Source organism: Canis lupus, chromosome 12 (assembly GCF_048164855.1).
Source record: "Canis lupus baileyi chromosome 12, mCanLup2.hap1, whole genome shotgun sequence".
In the NCBI taxonomy this organism is placed as follows: Eukaryota; Metazoa; Chordata; class Mammalia; order Carnivora; family Canidae; genus Canis; species Canis lupus.
This window is the reverse complement of record NC_132849.1, coordinates 46,431,485-46,455,556: the sequence shown is the minus strand read 5'-3', so window position 1 is coordinate 46,455,556 and position 24,072 is coordinate 46,431,485. Positions and strand designations below refer to the sequence as shown.

Below are 24,072 nucleotides of genomic sequence, written 5' to 3'. Positions count from 1 at the left end.
GCGTGTTCTGGGAAAATAGGTGGTGGTTTATTCACATGAAATGTCGAAGAGCTTAACAATGCAAGGAACTAGAACAATAGTGTAAAAATAAGTATTATATTGATACCTAGCTGATAAAAATGTAAATCAGCACAATAACTTTTCTGGAAAGGAATCTGGAAATGGACTTATTTAGCCTGCCTTTTTCCAAAAAGAATTAAAGCTCCTGCAAAAATACAAACACGTTAAATTAAAAAGTAGATGGGTAAATGAAGGTAAATAGAAAATAAGTGATTGCTTTCACTTTTCATATGTTTGACGTTCTTCATAAATAAAAGTTGAAAAAGACACCTAGTGTATCTGACTTGACCACTGGCTCTTCCTCAGTTGTTCCCTAGAATCAACATGGCAGTTCCTCAACTGCTTTCACACCTACCTCACCATCCCCTTTCCACCATTATTCCCATACTTCTTGGTGAAGTCAATATCCACACAAACGAACCTGCTCACATCCTGGCCTCCAAGTCTGAACCCTGATATATTCCAAATGTCTTATCCTCCATCTTATCTTAGCCAGGCACTTCCAGGTCCCACCCTAGGCCTTGTTATCATGATGACTGTACTCCTCCGTAACCCACTTCAAGCCTCCCTTCACCAGAGTCTCATTCAACAGCCCACTCTTTCTAGTTCCCAGACTCCAGCAATTCTCGAACTCTGCCAGGACCTACAAAATAATGGTCGTTGCAATTTGTCACTGTCCCTTATTTTTCCTTATGTCCTAACATCCTCTTCCTTAGGTCCTAATATCCCTCCTTACCCAAATTAAGTATCGCAGTCCACTATCGTAAATAAGTAATTGTATACACCCTCAAGTTCACTCTCCCCTCTTCTTGTATACTATGCATCTGGTAAAACCCTACTGCTATTCCATGGGCACATGAATGAAGGTGTTGACTGACAGACATCATTTTAAACTCCTGAACACTAACTCCTGCCAGCCTGACAAGTCCATGTTTCCCTAGCCCATCTGCTCCCCTTCTCCTGGCCCCTCCATGACCATTTCACACTTCTTTCCCTCACTCTCCCAAACTCTTAACATGTGTCATAAATGCTTTTCATCCAGCTTATTGCCTTTCAATTTGAAGGCATCTTTTACTATATCACCTTATTTTCATATGAAAATTTGTCAATTTTTTCTGACTACTGAGTACACAAATTAGATTAATTCATTCAATAGAGAAAGAATCAAGAAAATAAATTTCAGAATACTACATGTGTATTACAAATCATAATTTCCAGGCTGTAGTAGATAGGTAATGTTTGTGGTATAAAGTAAATTTTAAAAAAATACACAATTCTAGAATATGGATGCCAATATTCAAAATTATATATGTGGGCAGCCCGGGTGGCTCAGTGGTTTAGCGCTGACTTTGGCCCAGGGCATGATCCTGGAGACCCACGTCAGGCCTCAGGTCCCATGAGTCCCACGTCAGGCTCCCTGCATGGAGCCTGCTTCTCCCTCTGTCTCTGCCTGTCTCTCTCTCTCTCTCTCATGAATAAATAAAATCTTTAAAAAAAATTATATATGCACATGTCAAGGATTAGAAGAAAACCTCTTAAGGGAAAGGATCTTCTCCCTCTCCCCCTCCTGCTCATGCTCATGTTCTCTAAAATAAATAAATACTTTTTTTAAAAAAAAGCATTAGTATGTAAAAGTAGTTGACTTAAGTTGGAAGAATTTTTTATTTTCCAAATTTTGTTATTTTTTAAAAATCTCTATAAAACACATATACCAAAATGTGAAGTAACTAAAAACAGACAAATTTGGACTACTACTCAGCTATTAAAAAAATAAAATTTGCCATTTGCAATGACGTGGATAGAACTAGAGGGTATTATGCTAAGTGAAATAAGTCAATCAGAGAAAGACAATTATCATCTGGTCTCATCCATGTGGAATTTAAGAAACAAAACAGGATCATTGGGGAAGAGAAGAAAAAATAAAACGATAAAATCAGAGAGTGAGACAAACCATAAGAGACTTAATTACAGGAAACAAACTGAGGGTTAATCGAGGGGCAGGGGTAGGGGGTGGGGGGATGGGGTAACTAGGTGATGGGCATTAAGGAGGGCACATGATACAATGAGCACTAGGTGTTATATAAGACTGATGAATTCCTGACCTCTACCTCTCAACTAATAATACATTATATGTTAACTAACTTAATTTAAATTTAAAAATATGTAAAAAAAAATAAATGTTACTAGATCTATAAAACAGAAAAAAATCAAAATAAAAACAGACAAATATGACTTTAGTAATTCAAAGAAGAGAAGTCTATTGGTAAATTTATTTGTCTTAAAAAATGAGCAATGCCTTCTATGGGGGTTTTTCTCTGGACATCAATTGGATGTCCAACAATTCAATTCTGACACTACCTATCTAGAGTTAAGTGGTCCCCACAGGTTAGGCCTTAGTCCCATGAGACTGCCTCTATTTCAGGCACTGGTCACTAGTCCTGGGCCATCTTCTGACCAGCCAGCTACAAATCAGGGATTCCCATGATCCCCTCCTTGGGTTGATAATTTGCTAGGAAAGCTCTCAGAACTTAGGAAAAAAAATTACTTACATTTACTGTTTTAATATAAAGGATACAATTCAGGAACAGCCAAATGGAAGAGACACACTGGGCAAGGTATGGGGGACAGGGCATGGAGCTTCCATGCCCTCTCCAGGCATATCATCCTCCCAGCACCTCAATGCATTCACCAATCTGGATGCTCTCTGAATATCAATGTTCTAGAGCTTTTATAGAGCTCAATCTCCAGTGCCCATCTCCTCTTCCTGAAGGTTGGCAGGTGGGGTGAAAGGTATCCTAATCCTCAGGCTATATAGGGGTAACACTCTAAGCCACCTCATTAGCATACCTCAGGTATAATGGGAAAGGGCTTACTATGAATAAAAGACACTTCTACCACTCAGGAAATTCCAAAAATTTTAGGAGGACAGGAACTAGGGACCAAGACCATATATATTTTTGTATTCTACTACACACTCTTAATTTTAACACAATAGCAAATATAACCAGAGCCTTGCCTTTGTCTATATTTTAGTCTATTATAAACAATATTAAGTAACAAATCTGTTTTACAGAAACATTTAACTAAAATTATCAATCTCCTCTCAAACCCTACCATGCTACATCTAGTGCTAGCGTTACAGAGAAAAAAGTACACTCTTCCACACACATCCTACTACAGAGGCCTAAAGAGACTGGCATCTGAAACCAACACCACACACAGAAAGTCCATCTGCAACAGGTAGTTTCCAACCTTAACCCAATACAAACAGAACAAGAGAGTAAAGAAAATGAAACCAGTAGCCGATGGGTACAAAAGCATCCATCTATTTTCCTATTCTATCAGTCCAATTTAAGGTGGGTTTTTAAAAATATCAGTATGTTTCAATTACTGGAAAATATACTATCACTGCAGCAAAAAGAATGCTCTTAAATAGAACATCCCAATCCACTGAGGAAGCAAATATAAAATAACAAATGTGGAATGAGGATTTTATTTTATTTTTTAAAGATTTTATTTATTTACTCATGAGACACACAGAAAGAGAGACAGAGACACAGGCAGAGGGAGAAGCAAGCTCCATGCAAGGAGCCCGATGTGGAACCTGATCCCAGGACTCCAGGATCATGCCCAAAGCCGAAGGCAGGTGCTTAACCGCTGAGCCACCTGGGTGTCCCTGGAATGAGGATTTTAAAAGCAAACTCCAAGCTCTGAGAGGGAGAAAAACTAACACAAAGCAAGACAGAGATACCTTATTATGGAATTATTTCCACCAAAACCAACAGTGTGTCCAGAAAATATCTCTGAACATTAATACCTAACCCAAACAAGGTCTTGCTTCCCCCAAATACTTCGAAAACATAAATTTACAAATTCTCTTCACCAATCTGAGTTTTTTCATTTTGAGGAGCCATGGACTTAAAAATCTGGCAAACTTATAGTTGCTCTTTCTGGAAAAAACACAAATGCACAAAATGTGGCATACAATTCCTAAGGTTTTAGACCTCTAAAGCCAATACAGAGGATTCATGTATTCCACAGCTAAGTCTTTATTTTTTTTTTTTAAAGATTTTATTTATTTACTTGACAGAGAGAGAGAGAGAGAGAGAGAGCAAGTGAGCACAAGAAGGCAGAGTGGCAGGCAGAGGGAGAGAGAGAAGCAGACTCCCAGCTAAGCAGAGAGCCCAATGTGGGGGGTTGAACTGAGGACCCTGGGATCATGACCAGAGCTGAAGGCAGACGCTTAACCAACTGAGGTACCCAGGTGTACCATAGCTAAGGCTCTTAATTATAAATACACTAAGTCCCACTTTTAAAAATGTATTCAAATTTACAATTTTAGAGTGGGAAATAATCCTTCCATTATGTATTCCATTATTTTCAAACTATTCTAACCATGGCCCACCTAAGTGGCACAAGAGACCCAACCTAAGTACCTGCTTCCATTTTCCAAAAGAAAAATAACTCCATGATGAAGAATTATACATGCAACAGTTGCAAAAGAGCAAAATGGGCTCACAAAAATCAAAGACTATGAACATGAAATAGTAGCCCTTAAGAAATAAGAAAATAACTTGCATTTTAGTGTCACTCATCAGGAAAAGCCTTCTGACCTAGCATGTGCCCTGAACCATACTGGAGAAGCAGCAATCTAATCCAAAAATTTCAGCCATTTTTCCACTGCGATTCTATGTAATAGCTCATTAGTAGTATAAAATCTAATCTCCTAAATTGGATCCCTCATATATTGCTGGTAGGAATGTAAAATGATTCAGTGCTTTGGAAAACAATTTGGCAGTTTCTCAAAATGCTAAGCATAGGTTACCATGTATCACCAATTTCACCCCTAGGTATGAACCCAAGAGAAATGAAAACCTAAACCTATGTCCACACAAAAATGTGTATACAGATGCTCACAGCAGTATTATTCATAATATCCAAAAGGTGGAAACAATCCAAATGTCTATCTCCTGATGACTAGATAAACCAAATGTGATATATCCATACAACAGAATAGCCATAAAAAGGAGTGAATTATTCATGTTATAATTATTCATATATGCTATAAAAAGAATTATTCATGTATGCTATAACAAATATGGAAAAACATTATAGTTGTAAAATAAACCAAGCACAAAAGACCACACAAATTTTATGTTCCCATTTACATAAAATGTCCAGAAGAGGCAAATCCATAATTGACAAAAAGTAAATTATTAGTTGCCTAGGGCTGGGGGTGTTGGGGGGAAATAGGAATGGCAGCTAATGGATAAGGGGGTTCTTTGGGGGATGATGAAAATGTTCTAAAATTAGAGGGTGCCTGGGTGGCTCAGTCAGTTAAATGTCTGCCTTCGGCTCAGGTCATGATCCTGGGGTCCTGGGATCTGGTCCTGCATAGGGCTCTCTGGTTGGCGGGAAGTCTGCTTCTCCCTCTCCGCCTCTCACCACTGCTCCTGCTCTCTTCCTCCCTTTCAAATAAATATCTTTTTTAAAAATGTTCTAAAATTAGATATTGGTGATGGCTGCACAATTTTGTGAATATAATAAAAGTCACAGAATTGTAAACTTTAAAAGGCTGAATTTTATGGTATGAATTATATCTCAACAAAACTGTTACATTAAAAATCTAATCTCCTTCACATGGTTTACAAGGTGTTTTAGGGTTTATTCTCTGCCTACTTCTGTACTGTTGGAATATGTTCTCACTTTATCTCTGCCCCATCTTATTTCATTCCCCCCTCTTTGAACCTGTGGAACTACCTACCTCCTCAATGATACTTCCATTTACAAAAGCTTCTGTTGCCACATTCCTGTTTCATCTTGTATACATCTCCACTAAACTACATCTACCTAGTATTTTTATTTATTCTTTTTTAAAAGATTTATTTATTTATTCATGATAGATATATATATATAGAGAGAGAGAGAGGCAGAGACACAGGAGGAGGGAGAGAAGCAGGCTCCATGCCGGGAGCCCAACGTGGGACTCGATCCCGGGACTCCAGGATCGCACCCTGGGTCAAAGGCAGGCGCCAAACCGCTGAGCCACCCAAGGATCCCCCGACCCAGTATTTTTAAACTTTATTTTCATGCCAACCACCTCTATGACACTGTGAAGTCCTATGAATTTCTCTTCATGTTCATATACCTAGTGTCCAGAAGTCAGCCATGTGACTGGCACTAAGATATCCTTTAAGAAACACAAATGCTTTAACTGTCAGAGGTTAGGATTCTTTCAATTGTAATGAGGACAAGAAGGCTGATAACTTGAACTCTGAAAATACATCAACCAACTTGTGTTTAAATCCCAGCATAGATACTCCTTAGTTTTGTGGACTCCACATGACATAGCTTCAACTTCCTAACCTATAAGTGCCATATCTAAATGCCAGGTTGTTCTAAGTGAATGTCTGTAAAACATCTGACATATAGAAGGTGCTCATAAATGATGGTAATTATTACTATTATTTCAACATTATTTTTAATAGTTATCTTGATTTTCACAATAGTAATTGGTACTTTAGTTTGTTGTACCAATTACTAATAAAAAGGGCATATTTTTCTTACTTTAATCAATATCTGAGAAAAAGGTTACTATTATTTCTATCTAAAGGCTTAGGGTCCCAATATGCAAAGCATGTTGAGACTTAAAAGCTTCAAAGATACTTTTCTATACAAACCTAGTTACTACTTCTAGTTCTGCAATTTAGCCATCTTCAGCCTAAGATGTTTAAATACAGATTATAAATTTGAACTTTTATAAATGTTAAGTTTAGTCTACAAAGAATCAACCAATAAACTAAGCAAGTATAAACAGAAATGGTAAACTAATACTGAAGTCGTTACTACTCAAATAATACTGCAGATTTAAATTAAATCAATTTTAGAAGAACTAGTCAACAACTGAACAAGACAATTCACCCACACAAAGGGGAAAAAAACACCTAAGAATAGCTTGTGACTCAGCCTGCACCGCTGTAAGGGGAAGGTGGGGGGAACCGGCTATTTGGTCTGTTCTCTTCAGTCTCAGATAAGGACTAAATATTAGAACTATTTACTTGTCTTGAGTAAGAAATACAGAGGGAGGGACACTAGGTGGCTCAGCGGTTAAGCGTCTGCCTTTGGCTCAGGGAGTGATCCCGGGAATCTCCGGATGAGTCCCACATTGTGCTCCCTGCATGGAGCCTGCTTCTCCTTCTGCCTATGTCTCTGCCTCTCTCCCTCTGTGTCTCTCATGAATAAATAAATAAAATCAGAAGAAGAAGAAGAAGAAGAAGAAGAAGGAGGAGGAGGAGGAGGAGGAGGAGGAGGAGGAGGAGGAGGAAGAAGAAGAAGAAGAAAGAAGAAAGAAGAAAAGAAGAAGAAGAAATAGTAGTAGTAGTAGTAGTAGTAGTAGTAGTAGTAGTATAGGGATGCCTGGGGTGGCTCAGCGGTTGAGTATCTGCCTTCGGCTCAGGGCCTGATCCTGGAGTTCCAGGATCGAGTCCCATACTGGGCTCCCTGAGAGGAGCCTGCTTCTCCCTCTGCCTATGTTTCTGCCTTCTCTCTAGGTCTCTCATGAATGAATAAATAAAATCTTTAAAAAAAAAAAAAAAAGTACAGAGGGAAAACATTCAGGTAGATGCATCACCCTCAAGTAAAATATCACCTTTGAAACAAAGATAACTTTCTAAGTTCTGAAGCCATTCAAGAAAACACACAGGAAAAAAGTTGATTCATTTATATGATATTCATTGAAAACAAAATTAAAAGGTAAATGTGGAAAAAATAAATATCATAGTCTATATTTTTAATGTTCAGAGAACTACTGAAATAGATAATGAAAACACTAAGACCTTAAATAGTTTTCCAAAGGGGAAATGAAATTGGGTAATAAATGTTAACATAAATTAATCAATACAATGCAAATGAAGTTTTGTTTCTCCCGAAAAACCTATTCAAAAAAAAAAAAAAAAACCAACAAAAATTAGCGTTGGCTAATTTATAAAGATGTAACAGAAGAGCTGGAGTGTGTTATGCTAAGTGAAATAACTCAGCCAGAGAAAGACAAATACCATATGATATCATTCATATGTAGAATTTAAGGGGGAAAAAAACCAAACAGATGAACATATGGGAAGGGGGGTTAAAAAGGAGAGAGGGAAAGCCATAAGTGACTCTTAATGACAGAGAACAAACTGAGGGTTGATGGAGGGAAGAGGGTGGAAGATGGGCTAGATGGGGGATGGCTATCTTGAGCCTTAAGGAGGGCACTTATGATGAGCACTGGATGTTTTATGTAAGTGATGAAGCACTGAATTCTATTCCTGAAACCAATATTGACTGAATGTTAACTAAAATTTAAAAAAGAACAACACTGCCTTGGCTAATACTCAGGGATAGAAGAGTTGAGGGGAGTTAAGTGCTGACATATGGGAATGCAAATTGGTATAGTTCCTCAGAAAGCAGTTTGAGAACATACAGCAAGAACCCTACCACTGTTCATATCCAATAATCCAATAATTTCATTCTGGGAATCTGTCATAAGAAAACAATGATAGGGCAGCCAGGTGGCTCAGTGGTTTAGTGCCGCCTCCAGCCCAGGGCGTGATCCTGGAGACCTGGGATCGAGTCCCACGTCGGGCTCACTGCATGGAGCCTGCTTCTCCCTCCACCTTTGTCTCTGCCTCTCTCTCTCTCTCTCTCTCTCTGATGAATAAATAATTAAAAATCTTAAAAAAAAAAGAATGATAAATGGGGGAAATGTGAAGATATTTACTGCAATTATTAGTTATTATAGAAAAAAAACGGGTAGTGACGAGTGCCTAACAATGGGGGAATACACTGAACTCCCAAGTATCATGCTGCTACTTAAATCAAGTATCAAATTCATAATGGTATCTAAATTATATCTCAATAAACCTACTTTTAAAAACATAAGTTTGGCTAAACCATGCAATAACATGGAAACTGGTTATGTTCTTTCAATTAAAAGTTTATGATATATAAAAAAGTTTATGATATAAATGTGTATCATTATGAAAATAATAACAGCAGCCAATAATTACTGAATATTTACCAAATTTCAAGCCTGACACATAGGTCTTTACATGTTATCACTGACATCATCATTATATCAGGGCCATCCTGGAAGGGTCTGAGGTTCAGGGCCAGTCACCAACTGCGAGGTTGGTAAGTTACAGTAAGGTAACTTACAGTCTAAAAGGTAAGTTACAGTCTAAAAAAGGTCTCATCGTAAACAATTTCATAGGTCCCTTGAGAATATTAAATTTTTGAAACTGAAATTTGACTATTTCAGAAAACGTAATGTGTCCCTGATATGCTGCCCCCTTTCCTCCAGAGCCCAGGGCAGCAGCCCCAGCTAACCCAACCAAAAGACAGGCCTGATTATTATTGTTACATTTATAAAGAATTTATGAGATGGCCACACCAAACATACATCATCTCTTCATCTTCCTGAAAACTCTAAGTATTATTATGAAATCTCCACTTTTAAAGGAAGGGAAAACCGAGGCTTAGTGAGACTGTTACACTTACAAAGCTAATAAAAAGCTAAGCTGGAACTAAAACTCCACTCAGCAAAAGCCATGTTATTCTTAACTACCATGTGGTATTATAAAACATGCACAACAATGTATATGTTAAAAACAACAAAAAAAGAAAGTCAGAGTGGGTAGGAGACACCAAAATGTGGTTTTTATTGGCTGGTGGTCTTCGAATGACATTAACTTTTTCTCCTATTTTACAAAGTTTCTTTAATCAGCATGTATTATTTTACCAATAAATATAAGTTTAAGTTACATAATGAGAAATAAAGTTAAATTGAAAGAGGAAAAGGGGGACACCTGGGGGGCTCAGCAGTTGAGTATCTGCCTTCAGCTCAGGGTATGATCCCGGGTCTGAGGACAGGTCTGAGGACTGAGTCCCACATCAGGCTCCCTGCATGGAGCCTGCTTCTCCCTCTGCCTGTGTCTCTCTGCCTCACAGAGACACAGAGAGATCTGTGTCTCTCATGAATAAATAAAATCTAAAAAAAAAAAAAAAAAAGTTAATGTAATTCAGAGACCAGCAGGCAGTATCAAAATTAAACTAGTAAATTTAGAGGAAAATGTCTCTTAACAAAATCAGAACAGAAACGTAATAAATGCTGGAAAGAAAAGGAACTGAGATCTAATCAAATACCCCAATGGCCAGAGAGGAGTGTGACTAGAACCCCAAGACCCCAAAGACAACAGCTTCACAGTTCTCTCCCCTAATGCCCCTAGGGCACTTCAAAATCCTACCAGAATTACATCAGGACCCTCCAACTGCCCCCCCCCCCCCCAGCCTGGAAAAAAGAGGAAAGTCAGAAGAGAAACTGAGCTAAAAGGAAAAGATTTGGAAGGAAAATTCAAATATTCTGAACACTAGAACAGGTGTACTGGGGTGAAAGGGATACTTCCTCAGGCTTTCCCAGAGGCAAGGCTGATAATCCCCAAAGCCATTCTAGGTAACTTGCTGTTCCAAGAATGGGAAATTTCCAAGTCTGTTTTCATTCAATTTGTTTCTAGGTCTCTCCTTTCCCCACTTTCCTCCCTGGCCTTCTAAGCCCAGTTCCAATGTTACGTCCTTGGTATAAGTTTCTTTATATACTTGGAAGGTGGATTCCCTTTTTGATATCACCATCATCATCATGAGCACCTTTAATTCAAATCAACAAATATTTACCAAGTTATGAGTTGTATAAGACCTGGATAAGATGTGTAAGAGCAGGGAATATAGAAGAGCAATCCCAGAAAAAATGCCTCAACTGAGTAATGAAGAACTAATCAATTAATAAGTATCATCTAGTAGGCTAGAAAAGGAGATTTTTAGGACTTGGGAACAGAAATAGGCAAAGACACAGAGGAAAAAGATGTTTGAGAATTAAAAGAAAATGTCAGAGGACTCTGTAAACAAGGCTAATAACAGCACCTATCCTATAGGAATGTTGTAAAAATTAAATGAGGGAATCATGTAGTGAATTAAAATAGTGCTGTATACGGGAGGTACTATATAAATGATAGCTATGATCATTGATAAATATCTAAAAACAAAATTAAGAAACAAACGGGAAAAAATTTATCTACATGGTAAAGAGTTACTATTCTTAAACATAAAGAATCCTTAGAAATAACCGAGAGATGAAAATGCCTAAGAAGTGAGAAAGGGCAGAGATCTCAAAGAAGAAAAATCTTTCAAAGTATAACTTCAATAATGAAGAAAAACAAGGTAGTCTTTAACAAATTAGTAGATTTAAAAAAAAAAAACAATGTTTCTGAGGATGTGGGAAACAGGACTGGTTTCACTGGCAGCACACTTTGGTACTGACAAGTTTTTCTGGAAGACAACTTGGCAATACATTTATAAAGGCCACAGGAAGTGCCCATACCTTTTGATATAAGACTACTACAACTACTTGTTAATTTACTCTAAGGAAATATAGATGTGCACACAGATATGGTTACAAAGATGTTAACTGTACATAGTTTAAATTTTTTAAAAAACATTACAAAATACTTTAATGCTATAAAACCAATATGAGCCCAAGATGCAGAGTCAGACTAAGTTCATATTCTCTACCACTTATTAGCTATGGGATCTTGGGAAAATTACTAAACCTGTCCTTGTTCAATCTTAACAATAAATAAATAAATAATAGACTAGCTCTTAGGGAGAAGCTGAAGATTAAATGAGTAAAAATATGGAAAGATAAATATACAATAAAATAGAATGTTTTTGATAAATGCTAGTAAGCTAAAAAAGCAGATTACATAGCAGAGTGTATAATTCCATTTTTTGCAAAGAAAAATTTCTAGAAGGAGATCCACCAAAATATTAATACTGACTATTTCTCTGGGTAATATGACTATTAGAGACTATTATTTTCTTCTTTCAATCTGCTTGTTGCTTTACAATTTTCCAATTTTCTGGGTGCAAACCCAACAGAAATATCATGATTATAGACATTTATGTTACAATGATGTAAAATACTAAGTTTACTCATAAAACACACACAATAATCTTTTCCCAGATCTTGAATTCCTTAATAGTAACTTCAAATAAGGCAAATTTACTTCTCCCAATTACCCCCCACCCAACTGCTCACACATTCCCTGTACCCTCATTTCCTACCTTACTTTTCTCCATAGCCCTAGCAAATTCTAACTTCTAGACATTTTATTATCTCTTCTCCTTCTTGACTGTAAGGAGCACAATGGCAGGAATGAGCTCATATGCTCATTGCCTGGACCAGTTCCTGGCATGAAGGAATTCAGTATTTATTTTTAAAAAAATTAATTTGGTACCAGATTTATGAGTAACTTCTGTTGGGTTTAATTCTTTAAAGATGAAAAATGGCCGTTGATAATAAAGAAAAAGTTAAAGCAGATGACAGAAAATGGGGAGGGGGGAGCTCCCTCCCTCCCCATTGAAGCCCCTAGAAATACAAATGTGAGGTAAAGTCAATCTAATGAGGAAAGCAGTAACAAAGATGTATTTAAGAAGGAGTTGCAGCAAGTACTTTTTTGAGATGAGGTTACCATCATGCTACAAAGACTATAAAACCTAGATACTGGAGGGACACCTGGGTGGCTCAGCACCTGATCCCAGGGCCTGGGATCGAGTCCTGCTCTAGGCTCCTTGTGGGGAGCCTGCTTCTTCCTCTGCCTATGTCTCTGCCTGTGTCTCTCATGAATAAATAAATAAAATCTTTAAAAAAACAACAATGAGGTATTGGAGTAATGTTCAAAAAAAGTTTTAGTTTATCTGTATCTAGTCTAAATGGCTCTGAACATCTCAAGCATACAAGTGACTCATCTCTCTGGACCTAGTGGAACGCTGGATCCTTGGAGCCCAAAACTTCAAATCAGAATCACAGAATGAGAACCAGACACCAGAAGGAAGGAGAGGTAGACAGCGAAACCCTTCCAATATAGGCTGTCTCTTCAGTAAGACAAAATCAACTTATAAGCTGGAACTTCACTGGAACTTTGGAAGAGGGAAAGCCTAAAATGCTCTTGATGAGGAGAAAGTAAATAGAAATTAAACTATAGCTTCTGTTCTACCATTCAGGTTTCCAGGATTTACCACAAAGTTACAAAGTGCTACACATACATGCATCTTAGTCCACATCATTCTCTGCAAATTTCATTAATCTTGAAGTTCTCATTTATATTCACCAAAATGTATTCCATGCTCACTAAAAAGTAAAATTACCAAATGCTATATATGCTGTGAAATTTATTAACCTGCCCTACTTCTTATATTTAAGCACTCATTCTTAAGTGTGAAAGAGGAGCAGTAGGGTGGTGAAAAGTGTCCAAATACATATACCAATGTGTTTAAGGAAAAAGAATATGATAAAGCAGTAGTTATCAGTGCCCTCCTATCAGAAAAAATAAACCTTCCTGGGGTTTATCTGCATGGACTCTCCAAGTTTGATGCGGCCCACCATTCTTGACCATTCTTTCCCATTGTCAGCCTCATACCAGGCAAGCATTCTTCACACTGAAAAGTACATTAAAAAAAAAAAAAGTACATTATTTAAGCACCTGGATTTGAAGACTTGGAAGTGATAATCTAAAGCAGTAGTTTCTTTTGCAGATATAGATGTTTTCTTCTTTTAGACTATGTTTCTCCCCTACCCCAAATTAAGGGGACTAAAAAGATTCTTTAGGGCGGATATGAGATTCTGGATCAGTTCTTTTATTTTCCAGACGTCTTATATGGATTGTTTTGATGATAAGATTAAAAAATGAGGCAAAAAAAGTTAATTTTTTCCAGTCATTAGGTAAAAAGACCCTTCCCTCCCAAAAAAAAGCATTAAAGTAGTTTGAACTTTCTCACTGAAGCTAATTGGAATAGTGGTAACATTTATTGGGCACTTATACTAAGCAATAGTCACTGTGCTAAGCACTTTATATTACATACAATAAAACTATGAGATAGATACATTTTACAGATGAGAAACAGAAGCTGAGAATTAAAATCAGTTGCTCAAGGTCATACAGCTTTTTGGTGTTGGGAGTCAGGAGCAAGAGGATTAACTTGCAAGCCAGTATCTTATCTACTATGGTTACAATGCAAATAAGTGAAATTTTTATTAACCACAACACTTTTTCTAAAGTGAATATGCATTAGTGAAGAAAATAATCTAGGAAACATAAAACACTTACTTAAATGAGACAAGTTAAATGTCTACCACCTGGTAATAGATCCCTAAATGTCTCCTATAACCACTGCTGAATAGCTTCACAAGTAACTAAATCACTCAGCGTCCTGATATAGCTGTGAAATGATTTTTTAAGTGGATCTCTCAAAAATAATACTATACATTTGCAAATGAAATATGCTGCCCTCTTAGAGTTGTATAAATACCTTATTTCTTGATGTAGTCACTGCCCTATTTCTGCCGTTTCCTCTCTTCCTCCCCCACTTCCTCTCTGCCTTAAGATCCTTTAAGATCAGTTCAGTTCCTCCTTCTCAAAGAATACCTACAAAAATGCAGTCTACCCAAAAGAACTCTAACACCAGCAGCTGTCTTCTGTCTTCAGTTGCTGTGCTCTATAGTTACAGGAGGGTACAAGTAAAATCTAAACTCAAGAAAAAAAGCCAGCATCTCTGATGCACCTTCATCTTCAGATCTATTCACCTACAGAATTAATTCTTTCAGATTTTATTTATTTATTCATGAGAGACACAAAGAGAAAGAGGCAGAGACACAGGCAGAGGGAGAAGCAGGCAGAGAGCCCGATGCGGGACTAGATCTCGGGATTCCAGGATCACACCCTGGGGCAAAGGCAGACGCTCAACTGCTGAGCCACCCAGGCGTTCCTACAGAATTAATTCTAAACATTCTTTTTTCTCTACTTCACACTTGGAATCCTGCCTTTAACAATTAGTGCACCAAAAAAGTCTGCCTTTTCTTAGTCTTTCTTCAAAAGTAGTTATTTCACACATTTTTCCCTAAGTAAGGTATTGAAAAGATCAGAATCCAAAAAGAAGAAAAAAAAGAAGGAAGCAAATGCACCGACAGGAATAAATACACCACATTTTTAGTAATGTAAGTTTTAGTGATATAATTTAGTAATATAATTAGTTTATTCTGAATCATTTCTGGAACCTGTTCATAAAATGCTTTACAAGTAAATATAGTATATAAGAATGCTACTTACCAGTAGGCTAACACGTATTTTCATTCATTGACTTATACGACAAATATTTATTGAATGCCCAAATAACTTTTTAAAAAAAGTTTCTGAATCTAGAGGGGTGATAAACGCACAGGTGCTAAAGTCAGAAGGATCTTGGTTTGAAACCTGGCTCTTGTATTTAGTAGCTCAGAGAGCAGTCAGTTAACCTCCAGATAGCATTTCACTCATTAAGTTGATAGGAAAAAAAGAACTACCCTTATGATCTTTGTGAGCTTTCACTGATTATGCAAAACAGCACAAGGCCTAACATGTACTAAGTGCTCAAAAAATAACAATGGTAAATATATTTTGCTATTGAAGAAAGTAGTTGAAGGAGATGGCCAAAAAAATGTTTTTTTTTAATTTCTTTTTTTTTTTTAATTTTTTATTTATTTATGATAGTTACAGAGAGAGAGAGAGGGAGGCAGAGACACAGGCAGAGGGAGAAGCAGGCTCCATGCACCGGGAGCCCGATGTGGGATTCGATCCCGGGTCTCCGGGATCACGCCCTGGGCCAAAGGCAGGCGCCAAACCGCTGCGCCACCCAGGGATCCCCAAAAAAATGTTCTTTTTGTCTTACTAGTAAGATGAAAATTTGTGAAACTCTATTAAAGATACATTAAAAATAAAAATCTTAAGGATATGAGGGAATATTCCACTTTAAAAAAAAAAAAAGGAAGTGTTTGCTATGTAGGGTGAAATGACTAAAAAATAAAGAAGAAAAAGAGATGGATTTAAAAAAACCCAAAAGCTCCAGATGTGGTCTTAGGTGCAGAGAGGTTCCTTATATATACATATATCTTTTTTTTGCAAAAATCCCATTTTTTATAACTATAATTGCAATCCCAGAATATGCCTAACACATTTCCTCGTATTCAGAAGAGATTGAGGTTTTAGCCTTGAGATCTGAACAACAGGAACTTTCTGCTCAATAATTCAGTATAGGTCAGGTTTTTTCAGACCATTCTACTTTTCCTTATGAAGGTGAGCGGAGGGAATAAATACACTAGAACATTGAAAAATACAAGGTGTTTTGCTGCTCATTAATATTGCATTAAAACAGCAGCAATGCACATTTTTCCATGCCCTTGAAAAATATAAAATTGTTTTTAAGTTAAGATTTTAGAAACAACTTCCACCTTCTTCTATACTTTTGAAATGACAAGAGATAAATGTCAATCACACCTCAATAAAGCTGGGGGTGGGTGGGAGGCAGAAATTACTAGACAAGGTTAGGCGCAGCCAGAGAGACCTAAAGGTATGCACATCAGAGTTGCTACTGTCTTTAAAATTTGAGGGACGTTATTAATTGATGTAAAGATTTACGTGATGTTTCCAGATTCCCTTTAGGTTTCAGCACTAACAATATAGCAAACCAGTACAGGGAAAGAGGCAATTAATTTTCTTAAGAGGCTTAAGAAGCTTAACCTAAATTAAGCTAACACAACACAAAATTCCAAGTCACACCTCGCCCATCTCAGGGGTAAGCAAAGTAAACACTAGTGAAAACAAAGTACAGCATTTAAGAAAGCGATCATTTTTGGGTTAACCTTAATTCCTAAACCGGCTGGCTCTATCAAACATATTCCCAATTCATAATTTTAACGCGAGTCTCAAATGCAAGCATACTTGCCATCGGCAATCATTCAACGCCAAAGCACAAGATCGGTCACCCCAACGCTGCATCTTTTCACAGAATGCAAAGCCAACTGTAGTTTCAGCCTCTGTTTACCCATTCACTACGCACATGCAGGCATCTTTTACAAAATAATAATAATAATAATAATAATAAGCAATAAACTTTACTGTGGTCTGAGAGATTACATCTCTCCGGGCTTCCTGTATACCCTGGACGTCAATAACGCTAAAGTCAAATCGTCAACATTTCCCAACTTTGGGTTAAGGCGAGCGGCGGACGCCGAGCATCCGCCCACTGGCCGCTCGTGACTCGGGCTACTTTGACGCACCGGGATGCGGCTCACCTGACAATCCGCACCAGCCATTACCAAGGAAAGCCAACTCTGTGAGGGGAAAAAAGGGGGGGGGGGGGCCGAGGAAGCGTGCGGGGACCCCACGGGCCCTCTTCTGGCGGCACCCCGAACACAAGGGGCCGCGCCGCCCCCGGCCCTCCGCGCCGCCCGCACCTGCCGGGGAGGCCGGGGGCCTCGAGACCCGGCCCCCGCCCCGGCCCCTCCGCGTCCGCCCGGGGCCCCGCCGCGGGGGCAGGAACCGGGAGCGGAGGTTTCCGCCCGGCGCCGCCGAGCCCGCCGGGGGCCTAGCTGCGGCTCCCGAGGGCCGGTCCGCGGCGGCCGGGGCGCGCAGCCGCCTCCCGGCCCGGCCCGGCCCGCCGAGCCTCCCCGCGGCGAGCGCGGCGGCGGCGGCGGTGGCGGCGGCGCCAGCACCTGCCCCGCGCCCTCCCGCCGCCCGGGCCGGCCGCCTCACCCACCTGGCGCCCCCGCCGCGCCTGCCGCTCGTCACAGCGCGACCCCGCGCCCCTCGGCACCGGCAGCGCGGCCGCGGGCGGACGCCGGGAGACGCTGCTCGGCCGCCGCCGCCGCCCGGTTCGTCTCCAGGCCGCCGACAGCGAACCTGTTGCGCAGCCTGTCACGGCCGCTCGGGCTCCGCGGCGCCGCCTCAGCCCCACAACAACATGGCGGCCGCGGCCTCCGCAGGAAGCCGGGGGGCGGGGAGCGAGGCGACGGGCCGGGCAGCTGACGGCCCGCCCGCCCGCCCGCCGGCGGCCAGCACCCCTCGGGAGCCCGCAGTCGGCGGGGGCGCGGCTCCTCCCCGCCAGAGTCCCGGGGCGCCGGACCCCGCGGGCCTGGTGCCAGGGCCCCGCTGTCCCCTCGGGGACGCCCCGAAGCCCCGGGCCCGGCCGCCCTTTCCCGGAGCGGCGACGGCCCACCTGGCTCCTCCTCCCCGAGGTGACATGCTGAGGTCGGGTGGTGCGCTTCCTGCCGCTGCGGAACCCCAAGGTTTCGGTGGAAGGCCCGGCCGCATGGGGCGCATGCCGGCTGCACCCCACGTGGGCCTCTGCCCGAGGCCGACTCTCAGGCTAACCCGCTGCTGTGAGAGCTGGAAGTCTCCTGCGGAGGGATCTGAGGCCGGAGCGGGGGGTCGTCCTGGCCCTTGCTTCTGGGTCTGGTAGAGCCCCGGCTGGACTGGCCGTACCCACGGCATCCATCCAGCATGCCTCACCCTCCTCAGTGCCACATGAAGAAGGCCAACATGGTGGGGACCTCCACACCCGCCTCCATTTGGGAGAGCAGCCACCCCGGAGACCGTCATGAGCATTAAAACGTTCATCCGGCCCCAAACCCCACCACCTGGTCTGCAGGAGCTGAACATTTCTTCCCCACGCTATGGCCGCCTTGAGATCAGAGTATCTCTTTTTTCTCAACACTTCCAGCTCCTCATCTCCTCACAAAACACCAGACTATACCCTTGCCCTTGACACGGCACTCCTAGAGGAAGGCTTTCTGTTAGCTGGGGTTGGAGGCGGGGGCATGGTTCCTGTGGGTACAACCATGGGGTTAACAAGACCCAGTATTTCTATTGGCTGTCAGAGGCAGGGTGGGGGCTCACCCCATGCACAAAATTCATATCCCCGTGACTGAACGTTGGTAAAGGAGAAATCTGTGCAGGTCAAATGGTCCCACGGCTTCATTACTTACCTGTGAGGGCAGGAGAAGGTAGCAAGGCTAGCACTAGAGGGATAGGTCCAAGGCTTAGGCCTATCTGAACTGGCCAACCAACTCGTGAGGAATTTAGCAAACGTCTGTGATGATAAACAGGCTTTTCCCGCTCTCACACTCAGTGTTTTTCCTAACTCTTCGATTAGGGCCTGACCAAGACCTGACAGACAGGTCCTGCACTTTGGTGACACAGCGATGCCTGACTCCTTTGTGTTAGTCTAGGAAGTCCCTTACCTACTGGGGATCAGTTAATCTGACCCTTATCTCCCGGAGACCAATCAATCTGCAAACAAATCACCCAAGCTAGGAACAACACTCTTGACCACATGGTCTCATTCCCATGGCGGACGTCACTAATTAATTGTGGTAATTCCTTTCTGAGCCCATATTCAAGAGTCTCAGCCTCTGAATCTTTCTTAGCATAATGCTCCAGAGACTTGGTCAAGGGGCAAAACCTGTTTTTTTTATTCCTGATAGGCAAATAGCTAGTCTCCATTTCCCTCCCGCCATTTGGTCAATGTCATTTGTGTCTCTGGGTTCTGGACCTGGTGAAATTCACTCTCCATCCCTTTTCTTTTCAAGGGAGGTGCCAGATCCTCGGCAGAACAAAAATTAAGTTTGTTTAAAAGCTTATTTATAAATAAAAGAAAAAACTTTTTGAACATCTCCCTAAAATAAGCCAAAAATTTAGCAATTCTCGTGGAAATTGGTGTCCTGTATACAACTGGGAGCCTATAGGATCTCAACTGCTGAAACATTATCTCAGAGTTCCAAAAGGTACTTTGAGGCCAGTTTGTCATTCAGTATGGAAAGTCATAGATCATTCAGTATCTATGATTTATATAGGTGATACAGCTACCATCCTACATCTTTGATATCCTTTTCTATTCACAGAGCATACCTTGGAACTATATATATAAATTTTCTCTTTGGTATTTCCCAAATCCCACCACCTCTTGTTTATCTCCAAGACCAACTGGTGATCAGATACTTGAAGGAACTAAGTACTACCCAAGACATAGAGACATACCTGTCAAGTCTAAAGTAGATTAGGAGTTATTGTAGGGTGAGAAGGCAGAGAGGTCAGGGAGGGGACTAGGTATATTACATTTTTCTTCCCCGAATTCTTCCACAATTTAGAATAGTTTCTTAGGCCTATTCCTAACAACCTAGTTTTTACTGGGGGAGCATTTAATCTCAGTCTGTTTTCCTTACCTACAATGATTCTCCTCGTCCCAAGCATATATATGTTTTGTTACATCAATTTATCTTTCTGTTAGTTTTCAAGGATTCAATCCTTAACCCCATTCCTACTCAGTCTGCCCTCAAAACAAACTCACAGTTGTGGGAAGAGAAAAGTAATTCCAGACTCTAAGCATCCCATCAGGTAAATATATTATCTATTCTACAGAGAAGAAAGGCTATAAAAAACTGGAGCTCATATGTAATGCCTCTACTAGTAATATATTTCTAAGACAAATGATAAACATAATTTAAAACTTCCTTTATTGTTTCTTGTCTTGCAGGTCTGTTGGCTACAAGTCCTTTTAGTTTTATCTGAAAATGTTATTTTCAGACTTGAATTATATATCCCTGAATATAGAATTCTGGATTGAGAGGGTTTTTTTCTTTTGGCATTTTATTTTTTTTAAAAGGTTTTATTTATTTATTCATGAGAGACACAAAGAGAGAGGCAGAGACACAGGCAGAGGGAGAAGCAGGCTCCTCACAGGGAGACTCGGCTCTAGATCCTGGGATCATACCCTGAGCCGAAGGCAGCTGCTCAACCGATGAGCCACCCAGGCATCCCTTCTTTTGGCATTTTAAAGATGTTTTCCCATTCTCTTCTGGCCTTTATGGCTTTCACTGAAAGTCAGCTCTTGATAAAATCATTTTGTCTTCCATGTAATATGCCATTTTCTCTAGCTGCTTTCAAAATTTGCTTTTTATCTTTGGCTTTCAATAATTTGACTTCAATGTGCACCATTGTGTTCTTTTTAAAAAGATTTTATCTATTTATTTATTCATGAGAGATACAGAGAGAGAGAGAGGCAGAGACACAGGCAGAAGGAAAAGCAGGCTGCATGCAGGGAGCCCGAAGTAGGACTCGATCCCGGGACTCCAGGATCATGCCCTGGGCTGAAGGCAGTGCTAAACCACTGAGCCACCCGGGCTGCCCCCATTGTGTACTTTTTTTGTGTTTATTCTATGTGTCATTTATTTACAATCTTGTATCTGCAAATTTCTGTCTTTCATCAAGAAAAATCTTAGGCAGTATTTCTTCAAATACTTTTCTCTGCCCCATTCTCTTTCTTATCTCCTTCTGGCATTCCAGTTGCACATATAGTTGATTGTTCAATGTCATCTGGGGTTCATATAGTTGTAGCAGTGTTGAACCACCATTAAACACCAGAAAAACCTGGCTCTATTCTTCTGATCCACAGGGCATCTGAAGATAGGAGTATTGAGCAGTGGGAATCTGAAGCTGTGCTCCTTTTACCTTCTATCTTTGGTAGGAGTTAATATGCCTCTATTGTTAGCAACTGTGCTTTTTAGCCAGGGATCTCTTTTATTCTGTGGGAAGAAAACCTCACAATATCTCTATATAACTCCCAAACACACACACACACACAATGTCAGAATTATTCTATTCCTTCTGAGAAATAGATGGAAAGTGAGGTTTGTCTCTTTTTTTAGTTTCTTTTTTCTTTCAAAACTCACACAAAAGAATAGATGTGCTGAGAGTCATTCTTTGCTCATAAAGAACTAAAGTCAAAGTCCATCTGGGAAACCAAGCTGAGGCTGCCCTAGTATTTGACCATAAGAGCAGATGAAAAGCAGGTCAGTGGTAGGAGAAGTCAGGGTCCAGGAAAACACTTAGGGCTCCATCTGGTATATATTTGCTGATTCATTAATTTGAGATTTGTTTTCATTCAGCAAATAGTTATTAAGAACCTATTATGTTCTAGCTACTGAAAATAAGGAGTTACCAAGGAACTAGCACTAGTGGAAGCAGCTGAGACCCAGTTAGGAGGCATGGTTAATGGGCTTCATTAGTTCCTTTGCCCTGTTATCAGCTTGGTAACCTCATGCATCCTATTCTGGAGCCCTGGTACAGATGAGAAACAGAAAAAAAAAAAAAAAAAAAAAAAGGAAATAACAGTTATTTAAGGAGACAGAGGAGAGAAGGGTAATTCCCGAGCACACAGAAGGAGTGTTCTCATTGGGCCATTTGTGTCATGCAAAATGAGTCTCTGGCTTAAGGCCTGTTGGTACTAGATGAGACGGTATCAGGCATCTTAGAGGGGAAGTTAGCACAGACTTGGCTCTGGTCCAGCACGGCAGGGTGGAGCCAAAGGCCAGACCAGGGCAAGGCCCTAGAGTTCTGGACAGGACGTGCCCATTCATGACCGAAGAACCATGGGCTTCCAGTCTGGCAGGTGCAGCTCAGCAAAAGGGAATCCAGCCTGTGTTCAGGAGTCAGACATGCTTCCTGTCTGGCATATTTGCCCAGCTGTCTGTTCAGTTCATTGCTGCTGTCTCCAGCACAAATTTGGAGCGATTCCAGTTCCCTTTTTGTAATAACTAGTATTTACGTGGCACCTTGCACTTGACAGAGTAGTCTTGTTATTTCATTTATAAACCTCACACCAATCCTGGGAAGCAGGGTAAAGATCTATTTGTGATCATCGAACCTTGTTTAGTATGAAAGGAAAGAGGTAAAATCAGGCCTCAGTCTTGTGCGGGTAGTTTTCTCATGTCTGGTTGTTGTAATTTTCTTTTCCCCTTTTAAATAGAGAATCACAGGCTATGCTATTCTGGGTTCAGATAGCAACAATGTTAGTTTAAAATACACAATGGATCATATCATTTTGTACTGGTTGGCCCAGTCTAGCTGGACAAACATTTTTATATCTAGAATGACCATTTTCTTTTTCCTAAGATAATATTTTAAGCCAATGAAGTATAAGAAAGATAACTAGCCCCCTCCCTACCCTGTCCCCCACCTCCAACTCTCAGGAGAGAGAGATGGAATCGTATTTACTGTGATGCTAGAGCATTATAGGAAGGTAGACCTCAGGTAAATGGGAGGCTACATTTTGCCTGTTTAGATGATATGTTTAAAACTTGCCGTATCTTGACTTCCCTCAAGAACAAGATGGGGGGATCCCTGGGTGGCGCAGCGGTTTAGCGCCTGCCTTTGGCCCAGGGCGCGATCCTGGAGACCCGGGATCGAATCCCACATCGGGCTCTCGGTGCATGGAGCCTGCTTCTCCCTCTGCCTATGTCTCTGCCTCTCTCTCTCTCTCTCTCTCTCTCTCTCTGTGACTATCATAAATAAAAAAAATAAAATAAATAAAATTAAAAAAAAGATCAAGATGAACATCTAAAAATTAGAGCAATGAAATCACTGCTCAAGATGGGGTCAGCAACCTCAGGTTGGTTGCCATTCTCATTCACCCCAGGGAAGAATGACCAGACCAGGAGAATTCTCTGCCTTGAGACTCAGAAGGAGATGAGGTTTAGGTGCTTGGTGCTATTGCCATTTCTTTTTTCTTTTTTGTGTTACATAGATCAAAAAAATAGGCCTTTTTCTTTTTTCAAGTACCAGTAGCTTAAAAGTGTTTAATTCAGTAGAATCACATAGAAGGGCAAGAAAGAACAAAAATAGTGTTCTTTTAGAAATTAATTGAATTTTAAAAGCCATTCCTCAAAGGTGGATGTTTTTGTCTTTTTAGATGAATGAATAAGTTTGAGTGTCAAAAAAAGAACAGCATTTGAACAAAGTTATTCAACCATAAATGCTGAGAATTTTTAACAATCACTACCACCATTGCATGCTGAGTGTGCCAGGCACATATACCTATACGTATAGTCTCTAATGAAAGATAAAGTGATAGCAGGTATTATAAACCTCACTTCACAGGTGAAGAAACTATAGTTTAGAGAAATTGGATCATTTTTCCATAATCATATTTAGGAAGTGGGAGAAGTAGAATTTGAATCCTTATTTTTTATGACAATTAAGACCGTGCTCTTTTTACTCTACAGTACTTCTCATTATATTACAGAATCAGAAATTTCTCCTTGTATTAAATATGCAT

The 24,072-nt window shown here is 40.4% G+C and overlaps 1 protein-coding gene and 1 long non-coding RNA gene across 15 annotated transcripts in view; one reads left to right on the top strand and one right to left on the bottom strand.

Moving 5' to 3' along the window:
• ITSN2 (intersectin 2) overlaps positions 1 to 18,538 on the bottom strand; it is a 128,951-nt gene extending 110,413 nt beyond the window's left edge. For 2 of the 11 annotated variants that reach the window (XM_072770876.1, XM_072770880.1), the window contains exon 1: positions 18,178 to 18,538. The gene's annotated coding sequence lies outside the window, so the exon portion shown is untranslated. Of the gene's footprint in view, positions 1 to 17,254; positions 17,311 to 17,718; positions 17,827 to 17,861; positions 17,917 to 18,177 lie in introns of those variants that run through there. The other 9 variants (XM_072770873.1, XM_072770879.1, XM_072770872.1 and 6 more) reach the window with 8 other exon arrangements.
• The window catches only part of LOC140601644 (uncharacterized), a 57,781-nt gene continuing 51,764 nt past the window's right edge, over positions 18,056 to 24,072 (top strand). Inside the window, exons 1-2 of one of the 4 annotated variants that reach the window (XR_012004640.1) lie at positions 18,056 to 18,654; positions 20,286 to 20,354. This is a non-coding gene — a long non-coding RNA (uncharacterized lncRNA). Of the gene's footprint in view, positions 20,355 to 21,408; positions 21,480 to 24,072 lie in introns of those variants that run through there. The other 3 variants (XR_012004643.1, XR_012004639.1, XR_012004641.1) reach the window with 3 other exon arrangements.